The following is a 19775-nucleotide window of genomic DNA, read 5'->3' as shown; positions in this document are numbered from 1 at the left end:
CTGGACATTTTTTAAACAGATTTCTTTTTTTTTGTTTTAATTTTTTTTTTGTTTTGTTTTTGCCCTGAGCAGTCAGTTTAATTAAGCTTGTTTGCACGTTCCAGATTAAAACAAATGTTACATGAAAGCCTTTCACACAAAATAACTGTCTAATGAGTATTTTCTATAAGAAAATAGTTATAAAGTTTGAGTTTCCTATGAAAAGTAAAAAGAATAACAGTTATTAGCAGCAGTAGCCACAAATTACCTACGCACATAAAGTATCTAGAGAAAAAAAAGCAAAGTAATAAAAATTTTCTCCAGCAGCATAAAATCCAGAAATACCAATAACTTCTAAATCATAAAAAAAAGCGCCGCGGCGTCAACTGAGTTTTGACAATTAGGAAATACAAATGCCATGTCTGTAGGTGGCAGACGCATCAGTGTTGGTAAAATACATTGTAGAAGTTACTAGGAGAAAAATACTTGGGTGGAAAGATGAAATTTGAGGTGTTTATGTGCACTACTATATTCTGTTGCATTCCCTCTAATTTATGTTTTTCAGGGATTTAAAAAAGTTCTAAATAAAATGCATTGCTGTAAAACCAGGAGGTATGAGCAAAGCCAGCAAATATGTCACCATTTATCCAATTTTTCCCTTTTTGTGAGTCAAATTATACACAACTTACACTTTAAAAATCTCTACTGAAGAAGTCTTTTGGCTACCAAAATTGGCAGTTTGTATGTGGAAGAGGGTGCTAGCACATCACACAAACATGTTTTTGCAAGTTAATGTGGAGAGTTTTTACCATATTTATCTAAAATTACAGTTTGTTACACAAACTTTTAAGCTTAGGAGTGACAGTGTTCCTGGATTCGCACCAAAGAAGGTCGGGTTTCAGAGGTCATCAGATCACTCGCTATTAACACACTGACCAATTATCGGCACCTTTGTGACACTGGTCAGCAGGTCTGCCAATACCTGTCTGTTACTATCCCGGTCAGACAGAGGTCATCATTAGAGATCTGGGTCGCCATGGGGACCTTAGGGACCACCAGCTCAACAGGCCACAAGCACAGACAGGTCAGGTCGGGGCAAACCCCTCACCCTTCCACCTCAACCTTATTCCAGTTTGCTATTTCTCTCTCTTTTACTCTTTTAAAATTCTTCATTTACTATAAAAACACCTTTACACGTTGGTGCAATTGTAGTTTTTGATGTTTTCTGCGACTTGATTTATAGTCGAAATAGGTCATCATCATTGAGCAACTTCTCGATCTTTGCCTGTGGCTTTTGCATTGAACAGTTGAAGCACAACTCATCCTTAGTGTTTTCACTTCAGCGACCAACATGGGGCTGATAAATCTTTGGGAAAACACTCATTTAGGGAGTGTGCATGCATGCTTCACAAATAATGGGGATTGTATATTTAGGTGAATTAACATAAGACATTTTGCACAGTCTAAGTAAAATATAATTCATGCATAATTGATCGGCGGCATGATTGCCTGAGTTTACTGTCATTTTTCTGTGGTGAGACAAAGTCTTTCCTCAGGCTGTTTAGCCTAATGGACTTTGGGGATTTTTAATTTAGGGCTGTCCGGGAGCAGAAATGGAGCTTGGGAACTCTTGCTCTCTTTTGCGCAACATGTGTGGACAATCTAATTGCCTGTCATTTTGATAAACTCCATCAACTTATTTAAATGTTGTGCCTCACATCTCAGTTTTTAGCTGCAGGTGAGAAGAGTGGGACAACTTTCATGGAATAAGTTTAATTTGGTTGACAGAGTTGTTTTGTTTTTAAGTTATCAGTTTGAAAGTGTTATTTGTAACATTAACACCCTTCATTCAGCTTAGTTGTAAGTTCTCTTGCAGAACAAGAAAAATCAATTATCCTAAATGGGCATGAACTGCATAACACAATCAACATATACTAATATTTAAAAAAAAAATAAAAATGTTACTATGGTTTAAAGCCTTTTACACGAGATGCCAAAGAAAGTGCATAAGTGACCAGATTTTCTCAGTCTGTGCACAGGATAAATTGCTCTTTGGCAGCAACAGGTGAGGGAGGCAGAAGGAAAAGCAAATATGTATTTTTAAATGTTATTTCTGGCTTAAAATACAAAGACAGTCATAGTGTCTTTGTATTTTAAATTAACTCTTTAAATGGCACGGATTATCATTTTCACAAGTTTCCCCTTTCATTTGTTTTCAGGCTTGTGGATCATGACAGTTGCATTCATTTTATGTCTAAAATCCAAAAACGTGTAAAAGACGAATTAAGTTACATTTGAACTGTTAACTCAGGAATCAGTGCATAGAACAGCGGCCAGCACTGACTCGCCAGAATTAGCGAGTCACTTTCCTCATCACAATCAGTTGGTTATTTACTTGTTAGGGTTTAACTGCACTGCAGTAATGTAGCTGCCAAAACATTTACCAGAAGGACATTGTCTGTCTCACCATTCAAACTCTGTGTCCTTCTCCAGCTAGAGTCTACTGCACATCATTTGGGCCCCAAAATGCCACTTTACACTAATCCTTGGAAAGTTAAATTATTCGGACACCATCTGCAGCCAAATGTTCCCTGATTCATTTGGCTTATCTGACCCAGATACATTGTAAAAAAAAAAAAAAAAAAAAGTAGTCTCTTCTAGAACTACTTATCATGGTAAGCATGTAGGAGAAACATTTGAAACAAGTGAACATAGATGTATTTATTAACATGGTCTGCGGACACCAGCAGGAGTTTGCACTGAGACAGCAGACATACTGCATAAAAAACTAGGTTTAAGAATAATGTATTTAAATCTAAATCAGTAAGGGGTGTGAATCATCTTAGGCACAAATGTCCTGGTGCCAATTTTAAAAGCTGAATATTAAAAAAAAAACATACAATTTTATAATACACATTTAAGAACTCATGAAATGTAGGATGTTTTTATGATATTGTTAGCAGACTAAAATCTAAATAATGTGATATTATAGCTCAAATGACTGCACCTACAAAAATCAACTTTACACTTCTTTGAAACAATTAAAATAGTTTTTCCTTCTCTGTTTTAAATTAACAGTTCCGTCACATTGAGCATTTTAACTTTGACATATGTCAATTATTTGATTGAGTGAAATGATGGCATTTTCACTAAAACTCATCACGCCAGTAGAATATCATACTGGCCAATGCCTGGCCCCATTGTCACAGTGACTTTGAAAAATGTTTAAAAAAAATAGTCCTAAAGTCTAAAAATGGTCAAGTTCACAAATCTGTTTATGCCCTATTGTGCAGAAAACCACTAAACTTTACTCTACTACTGCAATCAACTAATATGCCTTTTTCAGGGTCAGAGGTAGTGTTACTTTTGTTTGTATAAGTGTGATCTATTTTGAGAAAGATGCAAAAAATAAATAAATAAATAAAAAATCTGCTGCTCATGAAAAAAAAAAGATATTTTACATTAGGGACTGTTTGAACCTCATGGTCATAAGATATGCCCATATTTGGACTGAAACAGGCGCTGATGCCCTTCTTTGGTCTAAATGCTGCTGTGTGCTTTGAACAAAATTGTTTGTATGTTGCTGAATGTGGTGGCCAGGTTGTTAGAGTAATTTATACCTGTTGTGCACCAGATAGGCTTAGATTGGCAAGATGTCTGTCAGAAAGAGAGGCAAGATTAAAGATAGGTAATGCATGGTTAAGGTAGTCTTGAAAGGTTTTTTTTTTTCCTTTTTTCTTTTTTTTTGAGAGCATAGTATGGAGTTGAAACAGGCTATTGGCTGCTAACAGACAAATGAGAAGACATAAGTTACAAAGAACATTAAGTAGCGATAATTTTCATGTATTTTCAGACTTTTCAAGTAACATGTAATGGCTCAGGATTACGAGAAGGCTAGCAACCATGTTCGGCAATGGCCCTTTCACAGCTGGTGGACGTGGTGAACGAAACATAGCCAAACCCCAGGTTGGTTGCCACTTCATTATCCCCCTGTAACCATTCACATCAGCAGCCGCCTCCACCCCAGCCTGCTGGGGCCACCGCTGCACCAACCACTCGCCCGAAACGAAACGCAATGAACTCCAAAACAGGCCGTTCATCTTCCAGATCGGGGTGATTTACCGATTTGGAGCGGGCCTCTCACCCTCGAGAGCCACAAGAACATTTCTCCTTCTGCTGAATAAACATTCATAATCTTTAACTTGATGTCCTGATAGGAGGAAAATAGAAATCAAGCTGTCAAAGTTCATTTTCGAGCATTCTGCGCTTAATCAGCTGATGGAGAAAACGGAGTAAGATGACACAAGGGGAGAAGCAGAAAAATGTGGAAACAGTGGAAAAATGAATGCATCTGATTGGACAGCAGAGCTCGTAGGACATTTGAAATCATGCTGGGGAGGAATGGAAGCAGGAGCTATACGGCTTTTCCTGCTGAGTTGCATGAAAAGAGAAAACGGTGGAATGTTGTATGTCCCTTTTTCCAATTCTTTCTATGAAGTACAATTGTTTTTAGAAGCTTGATTGGAGTTTTTGCAATTTTATTTACTACTCTGATGCAGCTGTAACTGTGTCTTTCTCTGTGCCTGACATAATGAGCCTACATCCACAAGCAGAGTGGGGCAAGGAGACTGACCGGGGGGTGGGGGGGAGAAGGAGGAAAACACAAGGTGTTTGGGGGTGGCGGGGAGTGTTACATAGGAGAAAACAGGGCTGCAATAGAGATATGCTTTGGGAGAGGGAGGGGCGTGTATTAAAAGATGAGAGAGGTGACCTTTTTTCTCCCCCAGCTTCAGTGTGGCCATCAGTGAGCAGCCATGTTTGAGAGGGACGCCATTTTCTTGCAGCACTCATTACTGCGTTTTATATTCAGCGGTGTTGGGATTCGCTGGTCACTGTTCAGGCCCACAGTCATGTCAGACGTCTGTTAATCATGTGAAGTGTGTCTGTCTGTGTCAGGTTTGAGTAGGGGGAGGGAGAGGGGGCGCTCCGAAGGCGGAATGAGGGTGGGGGCGCTCAGATTAAACAGACAGACTTCTGTCTGACCGCAGCTGAAGTTCATAACTGCGGCGACAGTCGACGACGGAAATCGCTTCGTTTTGGCGTGTGTGTTGTCGAGCGTGCTCGCCTCTAACATCATCCCATCTGTGCCGTCGCTCATGCCCATCTTCTTTCGGGCCTGCTGGGTGGACCAAATTTCTGTAACCTTCAGTCAGAGCCTGTAAGCGTGACCGAACGGCATGCTAACACGTGTGCGGTTTCCGGTGCTGTTTTTGCGTCTGTGAAAGACAGAGGCGCTGTTTTACTGGGCATGTGCGCAGTGTCAGACTGTGCTCTGAGTACAATACATGGTGACAGAACAACCCACAGACACACGCGCGCACGCACACACGCACACACGCACACACACACACACACAAAACACCAAGACCCTCATCCCCCCCCTCCTCCTCCTGCCCTTCTCCGAACACAACCTCCTCCCTCTTTACACCCCTTCACGAGGACATCTGCTCCCCAAGCGTGGCTGCCATTGTGGCACTCCACACTAACAGGGGTTTTAGCCACTGGTGGTGTGAAATTAAACAGCCACCTCGTCCCTTGATGATAAGTGGCGTCCTGTCTTCATGCTGCGGCTATCTCCTGTCACACAGCACAAGGTCATGCTTTCAAGGGTGATCATGGGAATTAGAGTTCACCATTGTAAAAAAAAAAAAATCACGAGGAGTTGAACATGAGGGACGAATGGTTGTGGAAACTATCCTATAAGGACAGACTCAGTCTGTTTTTTTTTGTTAGTGAACCTCACCTGATAATTTGCTGTTCAATCAACAGAGATTTTGCCTTGATTCAGCTCTTTATCCAGCATCTGTGTCCATTTTATGCTCCATTTTAATTAAAGTAAACACACGCAGGGCTTTCTGATACTCCAAGCTAATTTTTTTTCATATTCTATTTGATTTACAGGTACAAGGTAATTACACATTACTCATTCATAGCGAAGTACACTAAAAAAAACGAAAGAAAGTTATAGAAGTAATGAAAAGGCTCTTTTCCCTGCCCTGGCAAATTATCTTTTTGAAATTAATACTTAATATTTTAGTATTGTTATATATTTTTAATTCACTCTGCATTTTTGCAATCATAATGTATCTTTCCACATTCATCGCGGTGCTCAGCCTTGATGAGTACTTCAAATGTGAATTAAGGCACTCCATTTTAAGAGGAAAACGAGTAATAATTCAAAGATATTAATAAAACATCATAATGTTATTCAGGAAAATTGAAAGTAGAAAAACAGGAGAGAAAAGGAAGGAAACATTAACTCTTTGAGTGTTTAGTGATGTTTCACGGTTGCGTGTCTGGAATACGATGTGCGCAGAAGGGGGGGAGCGGGTCACCGGAGTGCAGGTTGTTGTCTCGGCGGTCCGACGGAGACCATGAGGTCAAGGAGAACACATGATAGTGTTATTTACTTTTACCAAACCATTCATTAACATGGAAGCTGTGTATATAATCCTTATTTTCTTACTTGGTACACGATGCAGACAGACAGAGGTGTGCAGCAGAATGGACGCAGGAGGGGAAGGACTAAAGCTTACTCTTGTCTCTCTTTGACTTATAACTCGGGTTGTGCTCTTTTCACTCCCCTAACTTAGTCTCTCTTAATTTAAGATTGTTAACTGGTGAGAATGAAATTTCATTTTTCTTACTGGGGCTTTAAAAAAATAACAGAAGGACGTTTTTATGATTATGATGGCGTTAAAATGATTGAGATGTGCTGGTCTTACCACTGGAGTAATTTTCCAGCTCTACTTAAGCTCTGTCAGTGACAGAATGGTTCGGCCTTGCCCGGGGTCATTTTATAGTAGATATGCGTCCTGTGGTTGAGAATTTGGGAACTTGGATCAGCACAGACTTCAGTGGAGCTAAGTGCAGCACAGGTTGTGTCACCTGTATGGCCATTAGTGAGTAATATTTGCATATAAGTTGTGTTCACTCAGTAAATCTGCCTTTGTTTCATCTTTTGGGATTTTTAACTCTCCCGTTTGTGACACGTGTATTTCTATCCAGAAACATATCAGTTATGTTTCTGGATAGTTGTGTTTCCGTTGTGTTAGTCTGCTGCTCCCGCTGCAGAGAAGGGGCAGTGCTGATGGTGCTGACAGAGTCTTGAGGGTCCACTCTGCAGTCATGACTTCTGCCTGGACGTTTAATCCCACGGGGCCACACTGCAGCAGTCTGTTGACCAGCGGGGCAAGTTGAGCTTACGCAGGCACTTTAAGCCTGTGAGAGCTCCCTTCTTCACTGTCCAAGGCTAAAGATTATGCTAATACGCATTTGTCCATTCATATTTTTTGTAAAAAGTAGGTTAAATAAAAGATCACAGCCGTTATTTAAAAATTTTTTATTTTTATTTTTATTTTCTAAATCACTAAATACAAATCATCAACAAAAGGAAGTCGATGTTAAAAACACAGACTGTTATTCTGTCTTTTTAGTGTTTTTAGTTATTCTCTTCAGTACACACAGATGTATTATAAGCTCATGTTTTTATTCAACTGCAGGAGGCCTAGATGTAAAATTTTGGAGATTCAGTTCTGTCTGTTTTTTTTTGTGTGTGTGTGTGTGTGTGTGTGTGTGTGTGTGTGTGTGTGGAGTGGATTCATTTTGCACAAAATATGGCAGCGCGATTTGGGATTGCTTGGAGCCAGCAGTGATGTCATTAGGCAGCACCTTGGATGATAAGGCAATCCCAGGCACTGAATAAATAAATAAATTAAAATCATTTCTTATGTATTCTTTTCACCTCCCTGCACGTCCCGCCTCTCCCTCATCCTGACCCCCTCATCCCTACCCCCAACTGCCCACCTCCCCTAAGTACACATATCACAAATACAACCCTCATGTAGTCGTCACTGCTGCTCCCTTCCCCCCTGCGTGTCCACAGGAATATCAGGGAGGGGGGGGAAAAACAAAAAAAAAAAAAACGAATGAATGCAGGTTTTTAATAAATAATGCCTTCTACTAATATGCATTCAGGTGGAGTCAGTCTTCGGCCCATCTCGCACACATCCGCAAAGAGGAAAAATATAGAATCCAAGAAGGGAAAGCTTTCCTCCTGAACTGAAATCGTTGACGGCTCGATAATAGGCTAAAACAACGAGCACGAGAGTGAAAGAGTCAGAGAGGGAGAGAATGATGAGAGAGAGGGAACCGGGAAAAAAGAGGTGAAGGGGGGGCGGGGGGGTAAGAGAGAGGGAGAGAGTGGCAAGCATATTATAACTCATCCATGTGGATCACCCTAGTAGATTGGGAGCAATCCCTTGTTGAAATTGTCTTCTAAACACTTAGAGAGAAGGAGACAGAACGGAGCGGCCAGCCCATCTCAGTGTGCCTGTGTGTGTGCTCTCACACTGCCTGCTATCCCAGCCAAGGTAGAGAGACCTTTGACAGACTGCCTGCATGTGTGTGCGTGCGTGCGTGTGTGTGTATGTGTGTTTCACCTTGCTCTAGTGTGTGTTGCCTATCTTGTCAGGCAGCCAGCAAGTGTGTGTGTGTGTGTGTGTGTGTGTGTGTGTGTGTGTGTGTGTGTGTGTGTGTGTGGGTGTGCGTGTGCGTGTGTGTGTATGTGTTTGAGCAAGAGGGAGAGAGAAGATGCATCTGAGTGTGTGTGTGTGGTGGAGGAGGTGGTGGGTATTATGCACCCTGGATGTTGCCTCGTGCTTTAAACAGTTGCCTACAAGCCCAGGTAGTGTGTGCCGGCTTCTAAATAAGCAGCACATTCACCGTCCCCTTCAGGACGGGAGGCAAGGCTGCAGAGTGTGAAATCAGACTAATACAGTGGCGTAGGACTGAGCAGGAGCAGGAAGAAGCTCCCGCATGACTTACTCAGACTAGAGGGGTAGAGAGAGAGGGGTAGAGAGAGAGAGAGAGAGAGAGAGGACAAGAACCAGCAGAAGATAAAGAGGGGATTGGACATCAGAGATAAAAGGGAAAAAACAGAAAGGTCAGTATTTTTTATTTTAATTGATTTTATTTAGTTATTTCTGCTCTGTGGATTCTTCCTTTAAGTCTTCCCCACTTTCAGTGGAGTTAGTGTGGAGCTGGGACTGAGCCTGTGACTGTTCTGATTTGCTGGAAAAAGTATTGATTGTAAGTTTGTGGGAAGTGTGGTTATTTGATCCTGCCAGGTGAGAACAGACAGAGTGGAGGTGGGGGGGCAAGTATAGAGAGTGGCCTAACTTTTTATTTAGTATGTGTATATGTAAGAATGTGGAGTGTATATTTTTTTGTTTGCATAACTCTGTATGTTGTCTAGATTTAGTTTTACTGTACACGGTGTGCACCTGCAGTCTGTGTACTTTGCTTTCTTTTTTGAAATTTTCTGAATTTATGGAAACAGCTAAGGCAGGCGTGAGTATACATGTGGAAGTGCAGAGATTGTGAAGTCTAGGGGTGAACGAGACGATACTCCACAGAATCAAATGGGTCATGATGGGGTGGAAAAAGAGGACTTTTCATCTCCAGTTTGTGTGTGTGACGTAAAGAAGACAGACAGACGGCGTGAAGCTCGAAACACAGCGAACAGTCAGTATGTCATGCGGTGACGCGTTATCCAATCACAGCCTGCGTGCACATATACAGAAAGACCATGTGACCATGGCGCGCGTCCACACACAAGATGGTGTCCACAGCTACTGTATGGAAAATTTTGTTCATAATATAATTCAGAAAGTTTTTTTCTTTCTCGATTAATTTTAAATGTTTCATTATCACACTTCTCACATCTTAAACATTTTGTCATAGAGTTAAAATTCTAATTAACATTGCATTAATAGCAATAGCAGTTTTTTTTTTTCAAAAAGCATATTTTTAAGCAGGAAGGAAAAAATGTCAATGTACAGATGTGTTCAACCACACACACAGGCACAGGAAAAGTGAAAAAGCCCGGACTACCAAATTGTCAGCAATACTAAAGACATCAACACAAAAATTTCAGCCATCCATCACAGCTGTCGGCCTTTTTCTGTGGCGACAGTGATTTATTCCAGGGCTGAAATTATTTGGAGTCTCTTGCTCCCTAACTCACTGGCTCTCTCGCTTACATTCACAGACACACACACACACACACCATGCACAGCCACTCCTCCAGTCTTAATAGGTGTTGGATTTGTCCTGTTGTAAATTTCTGAAGTAGAGATGTGATGTATGTGGAATTATATATGTCCTCTTAAAAAGCTGACCGTACTAATATCTTCTTGGGTATGTTGTGTGCTGGATGCTAACAAGGTTTATTTCGTCTCGTCAGTGTGTGAACAACAAATACTCACAATGTTTCTTTAAAAGACGGTTTAATCAAATCTCTAATCCACAACAACCTGCAGAATACATTTAAATTTAATTCATTTTAATTATTTTTATTTTTATATTTTAAGAACTAACATTTCAAATGTCACATTGCAAACTTTATTAGATTTTACTTGTCTTCATACGGGTGAAAATAAGTTTAGGTATTAAATTTCTTGTTTTAAATATTGAAATTAAACTTTGTAAATATTTCCTACAAAATCCCGATTCAAAAGACTAGACTTACCCACCAACTGAGACGAGAGATAAAAAGTGTTCTACTGCATTTTTTCACTTCAGTTACAGCAGATTTGATTAAAAATCAGTCATGTTTAATAGATGTCAGTGTTTCTCTTTTTTTTTTTGCAGCACTGTAATGATGTAAATAAAAATAAAATCTGTCACACAGTGGTGACCCAAATTCTAAACTCGCCTATAAATTCCACACAGGAAGTGGCAGGCGTTTCTCTAAGACTATTTTTGACATGTGTGTTAGCCATGCATCTAGCAGAATAAATGCGGAGACATTAATTAAAACTGATATGCAGTGAGTATTCTTTCACATACTGGTGCTTGTTTGTTTGTGGAAATTATGAGCAAAACAGCTGCCCACAGCAGTGCTAGTTTGACCCCCCCCCCCCTCCCTCTCCTTTATTTTTAATACCACTGTCATTTCATTTCCTTTCTTTTCTGCACGGCCTCTCTGGTATTCTTTTCAGATGTCGGATGATAAATCAGGTCTTTTGTGCTGGAGCATTTATAAGTCAGTCCAATGCCCCTAATAACCCCGCTCTTCCAACAAGCGCACACACTCCTCTAAGCTTGTGCTCTTCCTCTAAGCCTTAGTCCAAGCCCTATGGCTGCGACTTAAGATTGGCGTGTGCATGTCTTTCTGCAAGTGGGTACATGCACATGGAGTCACGTGGCGTTGCGCTCACTGCTGTTGTTTTTGGTGGATGGGTGTTTTGTTTGATTTGCTTAAACATGCCAGTTTTGCACATGCACGGTCAGGAGCCATCAGCTCTTGATATTTTCGTCTTCATTGCTGATCCGAGGTGGTCTGTGTGGTTATGGAGTTGAGCAGAGCAGCAGAGATTGCTTGGTTATGTGTCAGCTCTGCTCTGGCCTTTTATATATCTGGAGAAATGATGTTTGTGCTGGCATTGAAATCGGCCAAGGGGGTCACTCGGGCTCAGTCAGAGACAAAACTCAGAGCGTGTCTTATGTTAACAGAATCCAACGCGCATTAAAAAAATGAAACATCTGTTTGTCTTGTTGAGCAAAAAAAAAAAAACATCTGAGGGAGTGAGGAGCTGGCAGAAAATAAATAGCTAATTGAAATTTAAATTAATCTTTGCTGAAAAAAAAATTTACATGAACCGAAAGAAACTTAAAACACTGAAAAGTTCCACAAAGACAGAGTATGATGTACATTATTAACCAGCCAATCATTACAGTTCGTGATTCAGGCTGTCTGGGCTTCTGCATAGTGATTGAGCTCAGCCTAGGGTCTGGGCCTTGTCATGATAAGGTGCCAAACTTAGCTTTACTTCTAAAATCCTGGATTAATGCCTGCTTTAAGAGCTTAGCATGGTCATCCATTCAGACATGCACTGGATTGACTGGCCTACCCTGGTTGCCTGTTATCTTCTTTTAAGTTTTACAAGCACCAGTTCGCTGTGAAGCACCACCCCTTGCTGTGGATATTCATCATGTCCCATACTAAGACTTTTTATCTTATACAAACTTTTAAATTATTATTATTGTACTCAAACAAAGCAATGCACAATTTTTATCAAATTTACTTTTCATTTTTATGACAGGATGCTGTTTTATAGAGTTCCAGCTAAATAATGTAATGTTATTATTGCATTTATTCGTTTTCCACTAGAAGTGGATGATGTGGGTCTCTGGGAAAGAGTTAGTTTCAGTCCCTTTCCCACACAATTGTTTGCCTATTAACTTTAAGGATTTTAGGTCTTATTCACTTTAAAATAGTTTTCTATAAAATTATTTATGTGTGTTTCTAAAACAGCTCTTTTTTTCTTTCTTAAGAAGTCATCAATACAAAAAGATGACCCACAATCTTATGATAGTCAATTTTTGATGCTTCTTTTGAAATGCATAAAAAATAAAGATGTGTAGCCTGGACACATCTTTACACCATGCTAGGTGTCCGGCGTTATGTTTGAGGTAAAGCTATGACATTATTTTTTCAATTGTTGCATATTAGTTATCTGCATAAAGAATCCCACAAATTAAAACACCACACGGTCGTCTGTATGGTTGTTCTCACTATCATGACTCTTTTTCAAAGTCGTATGTGTTTGAAAGGCTACAATGTCTAAAAATGTGCCAGAAGATATGTTAGCATTTTTGCTATTGATAAAACAAATATCCTGTTATACTTTGGCTTTTTTGTTGTTTATACTACTTTCCATTCAGGGAAAGTAGAATAGATGCGAAAACAGTTCAATGCACTCTTTCATGTCCTCTCACTTCTCTGAGCCTCAATATTAAAAGAACATTGTGCTAATATTTGACTATTATTTTAGTCCTACTAGGAAAGGCAGAATTAATATTTGTTTTTCTTTCTTCCTTTATATTTTTTACTCAAAAATTACTTTCTTTAAAAATGCTTTTGATTTTACCTGTACTTTGTGAGACAAAGTGTGCAATAGAGCTAAAAAAACTAAAATTTTCATGAGGTTTTTTTTCTTTTAACATGATTTGTAATATTACAAGTAATATTACTTATTCAGTAAATACGTTTTTCTCAATTATAGGCATCTGTTCTCTTTATGAAATATATTCAGGGAAGGCGGTGCGGTGATTAAATGCAAACTTCGAGAAAGTGATTGTGAGGCAGATTTTCAAGTCGAACTAAAATGTCCATAAACTCCATGCTGGATTTGGCCAGAATGTCAGAAATACAGCGTGAAAAGTCTGATAAAGACTTTGTAATGTTTTAGAGTAAAAATTATTTTTGATTACTATCTTACATTGTGTCTTACATTTTTGTACCTTTATTTTCCGCTAAAATAAAGGTAGTATATTTTTAAAACTGGCTAAATGTATTTACGATCATGGTGATGGTCATTCGCACTAGTAGTTGAAGCTGTAGTAACAAAAGTAGCACTAGCAGAACAATAAAAACTACTAGTTTTAATTGTAATTTTTTTCTTGAAGTGTAACTCTTGTGTATGACAAATTTTGTTTCTTTACTCTTGACATTTTCTGCTGCATATCCTATTATCCATTTTTGTAAGATAATAAGATAGGTAGGTAACTAATGCCTACCACCTGAGGCAGGTGTTTCACCAACAGAAGTTTTGAATGGAATAGCTCCTGATAATCTACAGGCACAGTTCGTTTTTCATCTTGTGCTGTTGGTAAGAGTAACGATAGAGGAGTTTGGAGCTACGTTGATTCCATCTTGACTACTCTGCAATAAGTCAGGAGTGGAAGAGAAGGCGCGGTGGTGGGCAGCCACCATTTTACTCCTCCAATCCTCCTCCGCCACCACTGGAATATAATCTGCTGTCTCCTGACCTTCAAATCATGCAACGCTAGAGCCATTTCAATTGGCCTGTCCACCATTAACGTGAAACGCCCTCTAAACACTCTGCTTCTGCTCATGGAAGATTTCCCTTCTCCCAGCATGTCTTCCTTCCTCGTTCCTCGCTCCGTTTTTCCATATTGTCTTCTGTTTCCATCATGCCCCCCTGGATCTTCACAGCTGTGGAAGGTGGGAACCTCTTGCACTTTAGAGCTGTGCCACCACAGGAGATGCTGCTGGTCTAAAGATGGGAATGAAAAATATTCCATTTGTTGTTCTCTGAAATGTTTGTGTTGCACCAAATGAACAAAGAAAAAGGCCATTTTAGAATACATTGGAAACAATAGACTATTTTCTTTTCCAAAATATTGGAGTTCACATATGACATTCATCCATGAGCCACTCAACCATAGTGCTTTAACCCATTAGTTTTCCGAAAACAAAAAGACACATTTTTATTTGAATAAAATATGAAGGCAAAAATTCTTTAAACTCTGATTTCTGTCCAACAAAAATGTAAGGAAGCTCTTAAAATATTATGAACCTACATAATATGGTTCATAATATATTGCAGTTTTTAAGGAAGTGCCAAATCCCTTGTCATAGTGCATCACGTTTACAAATCAGACGGGTCCCCCTTCTTATTCCAAAAAAATGTAAAGATGCAGCACTGATTGGAGCATAAAATCCCACTCCAAAGCTCAGCATGTTATGTTGCCAGTAGATGGATAGATCTATTATTGAAAAAGGACATATTTGATATGATCTGAATATTAAAAATATATCAGAGGGCAAACAACGTTCATTGCTGCCATCTGATCTGTGCTGAGAGATGGGTGTCAAATCTCGAGGGAGAAGCTTTATTCAGCAGGGTCAAGGGGTTTTCTAAGTGCTTGATGAGATGCAGGAAGTTTTATTTTTATAAATTTTTTTGTTGTTGTTTGGTTAGCATAAAAGTGTCACTGGTGCCTTTTAAACATGGTCTTTATCATCAGCCCAATTGCTAATTATTTTACCATCATGAACACAGATGAATGTATCGTGACCTAGAATCTTCTGACAACTTAATCTCTTCACAAACACTCATATTTCAGCATCATATTTTTCCCTCCATATGATGTTGTTTTCCTGTTTTTGCTCTGACTGATTTTATTTCATCTTGTCCCTGTTTATTGTCATCTTTCTAGGGCAGTGACAAATGTAAATAAGACTCAATGCAGCCGTGTGACTGATTGTGCAGCAGCTCTAGTAAGGTGGGCAAACTGGTGAGACTGGTTTGTTTATAAAGTCAGTGTTTCTTGACCACATATAAGTCCTCATCTCAAAGCTTTTGTGTAGTCTATTCCACTGGTTGTTATTACATATAATAAATGTATTTATGATTAATGACTCCACTGGGGTTTATCCATAACGCTATGACCTCAAGGTAAAATTGAAATGCATGCACTGGATGTAGAGCATTTGTATATTATTGCTCAATATACTTAGCAGCCATTACATTTGTTGGCCCTGGTGAAAATAAAACAGAAGGCTATGGGGTTTCAAATCAACAGGGCCACTCTAAGAAATGGACTTATTGGAATTGCATTAAGTTGATTAGACTGAGAAATGAATACTGTTTACAATGGAGCAGTGTTAAACACTCTTGTTTCTCCCAGCTATAGTAGTGCATCGACAGTCAGTCAGCATCAATTAAAGCTCCTGATCTGTATATCCTGAGAGCCTGGTCTTGTTGTCTTCTAATAAAGCCAAGCCTGTGGCGGCAGAATGTTTCATTTCCTCCTAGAGATTGCCCTCAGTAATGCCGAGCACTTATCATAGTCCAGGAAAAACAGGCTGTAACGACATAGCAGTCAGATGCTTGATGCCCAGATCAAACTGAGGCCACATGAGGAAGCACATCTGAGCACCATGTCAACGTTTTACACTGCAAAAAGACCTGACACTTTAGAAGAAGATGACTTTAAATTTCATGTTGTGCTCCAAACTCTGTAGTTAAAAAAAAAAAATGTGACAAAGTTGTTCACTTAATAGGTTTTTCCGTATCTTAGGTTTTGGGAATACAAGGTATTTGGGGAATATTATAAGCGGTTGTATGTGTCTGTTTGTTCAGATGAAAATGAAAAATGGGGCCTGGGAAATACAGGGTTGTGAAGGGGGCCAAGCTGTCCCTGGCCATTCATTCTCTCTGGCCCCTCTGTCTAATTAATGGGGCACATTCATACACGTTATTGCACCAGAGGGTCTGTCACTCATTAATCATGTGACCTTCTGTGGCACATTTAATGACCTTGGAGGAGTAGATCAGCTGGAGATGGCCGAAGCTGTGGAATTAAATTGTTTCTGGAAGTGGTCATGGCCACATCAGGTGCTTTAACAGCCTCTCTGCTTGGGCCCTCTCCTGTGCCTCATCTGAAGGATCTTTGTAGGCTCTGCAGCCAAGATGGGAAAGAAAACTCTAGGGCTCTGGTCTAGATTAGGGAAAGAAGTAAAGTCAAAGTAAAATGAAAAGTTTTTTTTTATTCTAATGGAACAAACAATGAAGAAGATGCACACATTTAAAAACTTGTAAACATGCACTCTCCATACCTTAATGAAAATGTCATAATTTTCAAATATTTTGTTTTTCTACTAAGTTTCAAACATGAGAATATTGCAAATCCTTTGCAGGCTTAGGAATTAACACATTTGTTTATAAAATATTTTCAAGTAAATAGAAAAGCCTAAGTGCAGCCTAATGTTTGTATATTTTGATTTGAACCCTAATTTAGATGTTATGTATTCATACTTCTGTATTATCACTCATCAAATTCATGTTTATTGAAGATGTAATATAGAGTTGAAATGGTGCAGTTACCAGAGGGTCAAACTGAATCCCTGTCTTTTTGTTTTATTTATTAAAAATGTTATTGACAATTGAAATGAAATATTTTTCTTAAACCAGAAAACTGGTCTAAAATACCTAAACTCATCCTTTGTCTGAGACACTTTTAATTGAGACTTTAAGGATGCAGCTCTGGAGGCTGGCTTAATTTCCTCCGGCAGGAAAGTAGGCCTTAAGCAAACAAACAAACAAACAAAAAAAAAATAAAAAAATAAAAAAAAAAACAACAAAAAAAAACAGTTGGCCCTACCACAGGTTTTTCAACAGAGATGACAGGAATGGTATGTTTTCTGTTTTGCAATCCTAGCGTCTTATTTTTATGTTAATTCTAAATTATTATTTTGGAGTGAATAAATTTGACCTAAAATCAAAAAGCATCAAAATACAAAAATGAATTCACATTAAATTGTGGCTTAGGTCAAGAAATTATATATTCTGTTCATTTTTAAACAGCTACACTTTGTTGTGAAGGGTAACTCGGGGTCACTGCAGTGGAAGATTGACCAGTTTATCAATGCAATAATTCTGTGATCTAACTAGAGAACTGATTTGAGCCTCCTAACTGCATAATGTTATGTATGTAATTTTGTAATTTTTTTTTTTTTTGCAGAAATGTGAATACTGATGTTGTCTAAAATAATTATTCAGTGGAGTCATTAAAAGAAAACAAAAAAATGTCTAGGCTTTTTCACTGCATTCATTTTTTCCTCCAAAAGAGTAAAACTGGAGGATTTTCCATATAATGAATGTCCATGTCGTTGTTATATAGCGAGTCTGCAATTAATGTTTGTGCAGCACCAAAATTATGTTTTGTTGCATTTTTAGATGTGAGGAAAGGTCCAATATCCCAGGGAGACAAAAAGAAGTAATTAACAAATGTAAAACTAAAAGAAATGGCAACATCTCCCACAATTCCTCATTCATCTGTGCAAACTTTTAGGATTCCACTTCTTACAGTGAGCTTTGGAAAATCCTTTTTTTTTTGTTTAACCTGATCACTGCGTGTCATAAGATAAACGAGTTCTTTTTTAACCTTGCTTGTCTGAGTTCTGGTATTTTAAACATCTTTGCATTAACTATATAAATGAGTTAGTTTAGTCCAGTGGCTGTATGTATCTTGTAGTCATTTTCTTATGAAGATCAACACACGTCTGACTCACTTAAAAGCTGTGTTCTGTTGTCTTTCCCTTTTTGACATCACTAACGGAAATTGGCCCTTTATTAGATATTTATACTACAGGGCAACAGAAAGGCATGGATTATTAAAGTAACCAGAGACTTTGACTTAAAAATGTGAAATTGTAAAAACAAAAAGCCAAAAAAAAAAAAGCATCATAGGAATTGTTAGTGAGGTCAGTATTTGTATTTTATTTTATTTTTTTACATATTACACATTTTACATACAGGGGTCATTTCATGGACTATAAATAGCATAAACTTACTGCATCATGTTAGAGGCTACCACATTCCTAGTCGCTTGATAGGCACCGCCTTTCAATTAACATCTTATTAACATTTTAGAAAAAAAAAATCCCAATTTCTTTGCATCCAAAGTTTAAACGCAGATCTCGTTTGGCTGCCACCTTCTGTTCACAGCGGCAGCGTGAAAATGTTGGCTTTCTTCTCAGTGACATTGAAATGGAAGGATTTTGTTTATCCCCGTCTTTGTTTATTTAACATTTTGCTCAGTGGGGGGAGTTTCAGATAGATTGTTTTCAAGACAGTCCCTGCAGACAGCGAGCAAACACACTACAGCTTCATCAAACAGAACAATCTTCAACTTTCCCCTTCTGCAGCGTGCAGGGAAATGTGACTGAGAGGAACATCATAATGGAATATGATTGAAAATGATCGGTGTAATTTTTGCGTGCATCTGTAACAGTATGCCAGCGTTGTTTTTTTTTTAGTTTTTTTTTAGAGGATTTATTTAGAATCATGTGTAAGTGTACCCTTACACAGAAAAAAAAAAAAAGCACAGTGATGGATGAAAACATTTCATTTTCATGTGGCAAACATTTGCAAGTTGGGTTATTAATGGATTCATGCGCGTGTGATGGATTGTCGATGTGCAGGGATTGTTTTATTTCCTTGCCAAGGAAGCGTCAACAGAAATTGTGGCACATGAAATTCAACTTGAAAAACAGGGAGGGAGCTAAAATAAATCTTTGTGAGCTGAAAAGTGAGTTAACCCCCCCGGTATGAAATGAGTTCGGAATTGAGTTCATTTCACATGTTTGACTCGTCTTTGTGTAAATGTGAGCAGGGCGAGAGCTGATGGAAGCAGCAGCGTTTTGAAATGTATTTATAACAAAAGAGAGAGACTCTGTTGTCAAAAGTGGCATCTTTGGTGTCGGCATGCAGATGTTCAAAGCGTGCAAGGGACAGTTATGAACTTTTGCAACTTCACTCATTAAAACACATCAAATCAAACACACGGAGGCTGTGCCATTACCCCCTCTCCCTCCGTCTGCCTCGCTGCTGTCGTTCGTCTCCTTCCACCATCCTATTTCTCCTTGTCGTAAGCGCAGGCCTGATTAATATTTTTCACCGTCCTGTAACCATGGCAATAAGGTCACTGCATATGATACTTAATTGAATCTTCCCTGTGCTTTTGTGTGCGCCTCCACTGTCCGGGCAATAAAAATCTTCCGCTGATGACTCAGAGCCCCTTTTCTGCTCCCCTCCATCTTTCTCTTCATGTTGTGGCCCATGAATTTATTCATTTGTTTCCTCTTTCTTGTGCCCCCCACCCCGCCTTCCCTCTTTCATTCCTGACCTCTCTCTGACCTAGTCTTCCTTGTCTTGGTGTAGTATTTTTATTTATTTTTTTCCCTTTTTCCTCCTCAAACACTGTTTTTGCGCAGGTCAGTCGCTTGTTAATGTGTTGAGTTCAAATCTTTTTGTGTGTGTGTGTTCTGTTGCTTGCAGAACAACACTTGATGGCTTATTGCTTTTTAATGTCAGAGTAATGCACAGCAGGTCCTCTCAGCTTGGCCTTTTTTTGTGCCC

The 19775-nt window shown here is 39.0% G+C and overlaps 1 protein-coding gene across 3 annotated transcripts in view; it reads left to right on the top strand.

The window, feature by feature from the left end:
• Positions 1-19775, top strand: part of zfhx3b (zinc finger homeobox 3b) — a 308186-nt gene that overhangs the window by 79770 nt on the left and 208641 nt on the right. Inside the window, exon 1 of one of the 3 annotated variants that reach the window (XM_017303940.1) lies at positions 8394-8411. The exons of 1 other annotated variant lie outside the window; for it this stretch is intronic. The gene's annotated coding sequence lies outside the window, so the exon portion shown is untranslated. Of the gene's footprint in view, positions 1-8393; positions 8412-8715; positions 8984-19775 lie in introns of those variants that run through there. One more of the 3 variants, XM_008405336.2, reaches the window with a different exon arrangement.

This window comes from Poecilia reticulata, linkage group LG3 (genome assembly GCF_000633615.1).
Source record: "Poecilia reticulata strain Guanapo linkage group LG3, Guppy_female_1.0+MT, whole genome shotgun sequence".
NCBI lineage: Eukaryota > Metazoa > Chordata > Actinopteri > Cyprinodontiformes > Poeciliidae > Poecilia > Poecilia reticulata.
Note: the sequence above shows the minus strand (reverse complement) of the source record. Positions and strands in the feature narration are given on the sequence as shown.